This window comes from Vulpes vulpes, chromosome 7 (genome assembly GCF_048418805.1).
Source record: "Vulpes vulpes isolate BD-2025 chromosome 7, VulVul3, whole genome shotgun sequence".
Taxonomy (NCBI): Eukaryota; Metazoa; Chordata; class Mammalia; order Carnivora; family Canidae; genus Vulpes; species Vulpes vulpes.
Window position 1 is genome coordinate 77,710,054 of NC_132786.1, and position 7,835 is coordinate 77,717,888.

Sequence of the window (7,835 nt, forward strand, 5' to 3'; positions counted from 1 at the left end):
CCATTCCTGCTCCTATCACCATCATTTACTTCTTGTTACTTAAGTTGAATTCATTTTGCTCTTCTTTTCCTAGCTCCATTAGAGAGAAACTTCAACAGTGATTTATTTCTAATTTTCACATATAATAATTTAAAGTTACTTAGTTCCTGGGCACTTGGGAGGCTCAAATGATTAAGCATTGGACTCTGATAGCAGCTCAGGTCATTATTTCAGGTCATGAAATTAAGCCCTGCATCAGGCACCATGCTGAACACGGGCTGTGATTCTTTCTCCCTCTGGCCCTACCCCTGCTCATACGCATTCCCTCTACCTCTCTCTGAAATAGATAAATAAATATTTTTTAAAAATAAAGTTATAGGAATGCCTAGGAGCCTCAGCAGTTGAGCATCTGTCTTTGGCCCAGGGCGTGATCCTGGGATTCAGGATCGAGTCCCACATCCAGCTCCCTGCATGGAGCCTGCTTCCCCCTCTGCCTATGTCTCTGCCTTTCTCTTTCTGTGTCCCTTTCTGTGTTCTGAATAAATAAATAAAATATTTTAAAAAGTTACATAGTTCTAAGCATTACTTTGTCACCCATAAGTATTCAGAAATTGTATTTTCTTGATCATTCAATTTGAAATATTTTCTAATTTCTCCTGTGATTTTTTTTGACCTTTGAGTTATTTAACATTTCTTTGTTTAATTTTGAAATATTTATGGTTTTCTTGGTTATCTTGTTTCTTTAAAAAATTTATAATTTTGTTATGGGATACAATATTTACTGTATGATTTAAATATTTTTAAATTCCTTGATGCTTGCTTGTGGTTTAGCATATTGCCTAACTTGGCAAATATACTATATGCACTTGAAAATGATATAGTTGTTGGTATAGTGATTTATAAATACCAATTAAATCAATATGGGTAACAGAATTTTTCCCAATCACCTATAGGTTTACTTTTATAGTTTTTCATCAGTTGATGAAATAAATGTGTTAAATGTATCTACTGTAGCTGTGGAAAGGTCTTTGTTTCTCTTTTCTATCAATATTCACTACATGTATCTTGAGGTTCCCTTATTGTGTACATATACCTTATGATATGTCATGTCTTCCTTATGGACCTACTAATTTTTCATTATAAACTACACAATTTTATCTTACCTATGCTCCTTACCTTGAAGTCCCTTCCATCTTATATTAATATAACATTCTAGACTTTTCAAGCTTGTTGTTTGTATACTTTGCAATCCATTTACTTTGGGTGTTATTTTTGTATATTTATTTACTGGAGTTTGATTTACCAACATATAACACCCAGTGCTCATCATCATGTCAAAAGCCCTCCTCAGTGCCCATCACCCAGTCATCTTGTCCCACCTCCCACCTCCCCTTCCACTACCCCTTGATTATTTCCCAGAGTTAGGAGACTCTCATGTTTTGTCACCCTCACTGATATTTCCCACTCATTTTCTCACCTTTCCCCTTTAATCCCTTCCACTATTTTTTATATTCCCCGTATGAATGAAAAACATAATGTTTCATTATAATATAAACAAACATATAATGTTTGTCCTTCTCCGATTGACTTCACTCATCATAATACCCTCCAGTACCATCCACATTGAAGCAAATGGTGGGTTTTTGTCATTTCTGATGGCTGAGTAATATTCCATTGTATACATAGACCACATCTTCTTTATCCATTCATCTTTCGATGGACACCGACTCTCCTTACACAGTTTAGCTATTATGGACATTGCTGCTATAAACATTGGGGTGAGTGGTCTTGGTCTTTCACTACATCTGTATCTTTGAGGTAAATTCCCAGTATTGCAATTGGTAAGTTGTAGGGTAGCTCTATTTTTAACTCTTTGAGGAACCTCCACACAGTTTTTCAGAGTGGCTGTACAAGTTCACATTCCCAGCAACAGTGCAAGAGTTCCCCTTTCTCCACATCCTCTCCAACATTTGTTGGCTAATATATTGTTGAGAATTTTTGCATCTGTGCTCATCAGGGAAATTGGTCTATAATTCTCCTTTTCAGTGGAGTCTTTGTCTGGTTTTAGAATTAAGGTGATGCTGGCCTCATATAACGAGTTTGGAAGTATTCCATCCCTTTCTATCTTTTGGAACAACTTTAGCAGAATAGGTATTATTTCTTCTTTAAACGTTCAATAAAATTGCCCTGGGAAGCCATCTGGCCCTGGACTCTTCTGTCTTGGGAGGCTTTTAATGACTGCGTCAATTTCCTCCCTGGTTATTGGCCTGTTCAGGTTTTCTATTTCTTCCTGTTCCAGTTTTGGTAGTTTGTGGTTTTCCAGAAATGTGTCCATTTCTTTTAGGTTGCCTAATTTATTGGTGTACAGCTGCTCATAATACGTTTTGAAAATTGTTTGTATTTCCTTGGTATTAGTTGTGATCTCTGCTTTTTCATTTGTGATTTTATTAACTTGAGTCTTTTCTCTTTTTTTGTAATAAGGCTGGCTAATGGTTTATCTGTCTTATTAATTTTTTTAAAGAACCAACTCCTGATTTTGTTGATCTGTTCCACAGTTCTTCTGGTCTCTATTTCACTGAGTTCTGCTCAAATTTTTACTAACTCTCTTCTTCTGCTTGGTGTAGGTTTTATTTGCCGCTCTTTCTCCAGTTCCTTAGTGCGAGGTTAGCTTGTATATTTGAGTTTTTTCCAATTTTTTGAGGGATGCTTGTATTGTGATGTATTTCCCTCTTATGACTGCTTTTTGCTGTATCCCAAAAAATTTAAATGGTTGTATCTTCATTTTCACTAGTTACCATGAATCTTTTAAATTCTTCTCTAATTTCCTGATTGGCCCATTTATCTTTTAGCAGGATGCTCTTTAACCTCCACATGTTCGAGTTTCTTTCAAATTTCTTCTTGTGGTTGAGTTCTAGTTTCAAAGCATTGTGTTCTGAAAATATGCAGGGGACAATCCCAATCTTTTGGTATCAGTTGAGACCTGATTTGTGACCCAGTATGTGGTCTATTCTGGAGAAAATTCCATGTGCACTTGAGAAGAATGTGTATTCAGTTGCGTTTGGATGCAAAGTTCTGTAAATATCTCTGAAATCCATCTGGTCCAGTGTATCTTTTAAAGCTTTTGTTTCTTTGGTGATTTTGTGCTTAGAAGATTATTTAAATCTCAGCCTAACTGGTAGGTGTTCAGGCTGGTTTGAAAGTCGTCTAGGGGGCAGCCCTGGTGGCTTAGCAGTTTAGCGCCGTCTTCAGCCCAAGGCCTGATCCTGGAGACCCGGAATCGAGTCCCACGTGGGGGACTCGAGCCTGCTTCTCTCTCTGCCTGTGTCTCTGCCTCTTTCTCTCTCTGTGTGTCTCTAAGAAAGAAAGAAAGGTCGTCTAGGTGAGTTGGTGGGACCTCCCCTGCTCCTGCTCCTCCACCGCCCCGCCTCCCCATCATCCATTTACTTTGAACCCACTTGTGTTTTCATATTGTTTCTTCTAGATAGCATGTAATTAGGTTCTGCATTCCTCATTCTTATATTTTCTGCCTTCTTTGTGAAGCGTTTAGTCATTTGACTTTAATATAACTATTAAAAGCATTAGACTTAGATCTACCATGTTATTTATTTCTTGATTTCTCCTCTGTTATTATTATTCCTTGTTCCTCTTTCCTTTTAATTATTTTAGTAACTTTAGAATCCCAGTTTGATTTATCTCTTAGATATTTAGTTCTATTTGCATATTTTTATTTGTTGCTTTGGGAATTATTTACATATTCGTGACTTACCAAAGCACACACAGTCATTTGTCATATGTCCCTAGTTATTCTTGTAACTTGGAATTATCCTGGATATTGTAAAATTTATATTATAGAGACTGTTTTGTATTCTGTGTTGGTCAGACTCTAATTTCAAACTCTGTGTTTGGAGCAGCAGCTCAAATCTTTGTTCAGTTCATTTGCCTTGGGGGAGGGCGCTTACTTTGTGTTTACCTCAGGGATGCACAGTTGAGAAGTCAGGAAGAGACTGTGGTAGTCATTAGACACAGAACCTTGAAGGTTCCCTTCATTGGGCTTTCACATTTCCAGGATTCCAAACCCCCTTAGGAAGTGGCCACCATAAACTCTTCTCCAAATCCTCATGCCAAAAGCATAGTGGGATTTCTCTCATAGTTTCTACCACATCAGAGCATTATGAATCATAGTATAATCTCAGTTTATTTTATTTATTTACTTTTTATATTTTATTTGTGAGAATTTCAAGGCAGTTGCCACCTTGAACAAATATGTCATGGAAAACAGTAGAGACTCATTTAGTTTTCAAGAAAAAAATAAAGTGTGTTCATTTATTAATAATTTTAATTATGTTTATAATGATATAAAAACTTCACTAAAATTGATGTTATGATAACTGCTAATCATCATTATGCTAAATTATTTTAACTTTCATAATTTAGGAATTAGTTGAAAGTATTCCCTTTTGTCCTGGAGTCTTTATCTACTTGTTAAAAGGTAAATTAAGGCTCTGATATAATATTTACATTATTCAAGACATATATATATATAAATATTCTTGAATATTGATATATAAAAATAAAATAATATTGTCAAATTTCTCATTAGCACTCTGTTTTCTGCAGCAATGCTGGGTGCTGGCTGACTGTACATACTTCTCTATTGCTGAATGACTTCCCACTGAAATTAATTTGAATGTTATTCTGACAGCTTTAATCAACCATAAAATGTTGCCAGCAGAAAACAGACTGTAACTTTAAGATGGTTTGCATAAGTATTCAATATTATAAAAAATAATAAGCTTTGTTTTCAACATTCACTCTTGCCCTACCTCAACCCCAATTATACTTTTCAAATAAAATTGAGCTACGCAGTAAAAAGCTTGGTAGAATATGATTAATGAACATCCATTTCCCCCAACAATGGGATCTTCCTATTCAGAAAGGGAAAACAAGTGCGAATTATCCTTGCTGAACAAATTAGGCCAAGAAATCTCTCACTAAATAAAAAGGCATTATAAATTTAGCACTCTGGTATTGAAATGGAAAATATATGCCTGTTGGTACACTGCCTAGCCCAATTGAAATACTTCCACAAAAGCAATAGTAATAAAAGACCAGGCAAGAATTCTATTATGCTTCATTTCCATGAAGTCAGAGAGTTAAGTGTGCTTGACATAGGTATATTTGTGTGGGCTCTATCTCTACACACCAGGTAGTCAACTGTCATGGGTAGCTTAAAGAAATCTGACAGTTTGAAACTGCTGTGCCCCAGTAAGAATTTTCTCAATCCTTTACCTTTGCAATAGAATGTTGAAAGAAAGCTCATTCAGTGGTAGCAATATACACCAGACACACTGTTGTCACAATCTCAGCTGTGCAAACAATAGAATTCTAAAAGTCTACTTTCTGCTAATAGCTATAGTTGTCTTTGGTGTTTGATCTGCAAGCAGAGGCATGCAGAGCTATTAAGTGTTCAAAGTCACACAGGACAGGCAAATCTGAAACAGAAACAAGAGGAGCTTATGCTTCGGTGATCTGGGGAAGGACAACTTCTACACATCTATTTGTCCCATTCTGGGGCTTATGCAAACAAAAAATCCTTCAGATGAATTAGCTTCAGTAAACACAGACAACTCCAATCATCTTTGTATCACAGGCACTGAACACATCTCCTGGAAATTCTTACTCATTGAGATTTCTCATCACCACCAGTACTTTATTTATTTCAGAAAATATTTAAAATATCTGAGTTATTTCAGATATGTAGAAAAAAAGCCTGACATCTCTATTTTCTAAGTTGATTTGTTTGCTTAATATAGAGAATTTTGCTTTATTTGAGTAAAAACTGCAAGGGTATGAAAAAGAAATTAATAATTGAACTGGAGTTGTCACTAAATCACAGAAGGAAAGGCAGACAGAAGGAATGACAGGCTTTTTTTTTTCAGTGACAGAGACTGATGGTGTGCATTATATTAGATGAGAAATTATTTTTTTAACCTCTCAACTTAGTTTATCATTAACAGTAGTGCAGCTTAGAGGTTTATGTCTTATATTTGTTCACCTATATATATGAGAAGAAAGATACAAATAAAAGGAAAGGCGGAGGTTAGGTACTTCTGTATATATATATAGTCTTCCTTTTAAATGTTCTTCCAAATGTACCTAAATACATATATTAAAGTAGTATTTTTTTAATTAATTTTTATTGGTGTTCAATTTACCAACATACAGAAAAACACCCAGTGCTCATCCCGTCAAGTGTCCACCTCACTGCCCGTCACCCATTCCCCTCCAACACCCGCCCTCCTCCCCTTCCACCACCCCTAGTTCGTTTCCCCGAGTTAGGAGTCTTTATGTTCTGTCTCCCTTCCTGATATTTCCCAACATTTCTTTTCCCTTCCTTTATATTCCCTTTCACTATTATTCATATTCCCCAAATGAATGAGAACATACACTGTTTGTCCTTCTCCGATTGACTTATTTCACTCAGCATAATACCCTCCAGTTCCATCCACGTTGAAGCAAATGGTGGGTATTTGTCGTTTCTAATTGCTGAGTAATATTCCATTGTATACATAAACCACATCTTCTTTATCCATTCATCTTTCGATGGACACCGAGGCTCCTTCCACAGTTTGGCTATTGTGGCCATTGCTGATAGAAACATCAGGGTGCAGGTGTCCCGACGTTTCATTGCATCTGAATCTTTGGGGTAAATCCCCAACAGTGCAATTGCTGGGTCGTAGGGCAGGTCTATTTTTAACTCTTTGAGGAACCTCCACACAGTTTTCCAGAGTGGCTGCACCAGTTCACATTCCCACCAACAGTGTAAGAGGGTTCCCTTTTCTCCGCATCCTCTCCAACATTTGTTGTTTCCTGCCTTGTTAATTTTCCCCATTCTCACTGGTGTGAGGTGGTATCTCATTGTGGTTTTGATTTGTATTTCCCTGATGGCAAGTGATGCAGAGCATTTTCTCATGTGCTTGTTGGCCATGTCCATGTCTTCCTCTGTGAGATTTCTCTTCATGTCTTTTGCCCATTTCATGATTGGATAGTTTGTTTCTTTGGTGTTGAGTTTAATAAGTTCTTTATAGATTTTGGAAACTAGCCCTTTATCTGATATGTCATTTGCAAATATCTTCTCCCATTCTGTAGGTTGTCTTTTAGTTTTGTTGACTGTATCCTTTGCTGTGCAAAAGCTTCTTATCTTGATGAAGTCCTAATAGTTCATTTTTTGCTTTTGTTTCTTTTGCCTTTGTGGATGTATCTTGCAAGAAATTACTGGAAGTCCTCGCCTCAGCAATCAGACAACAAAAAGACATTAAAGGCATTCAAATTGGCAAAGAAGAAGTCAAACTCTCCCTCTTCGCCGATGACATGATACTCTACATAGAAAACCCAAAAGCCTCCACCCCAAGATTGCTAGAACTCATACAGCAATTTGGTAGCGTGGCAGGATACAAAATCAATGCCCAGAAATCAGTGGCCTTTCTATACACTAACAATGAGACTGAAGAAAGAGAAATTAAGGAGTCAATCCCATTTACAATTGCACCCAAAAGCATAAGATACCTAGGAATAAACCTAACCAAAGAGGTAAAAGATCTATACCCTAAAAACTATAGAACACTTCTGAAAGAAATTGAGGAAGACACAAAGAGATGGAAAAATATTCCATGCTCATGGATTGGCAGAATTAATATTGTAAAAATGTCAATGTTACCCAGGGCAATTTATACGTTTAATGCAATCCCTATCAAAATACCATGGACTTTCTTCAGAGAGTTAGAACAAATTATTTTAAGATTTGTGTGGAATCAGAAAAGACCCCGAATAGCCAGGGGAATTTTAAAAAAGAAAAC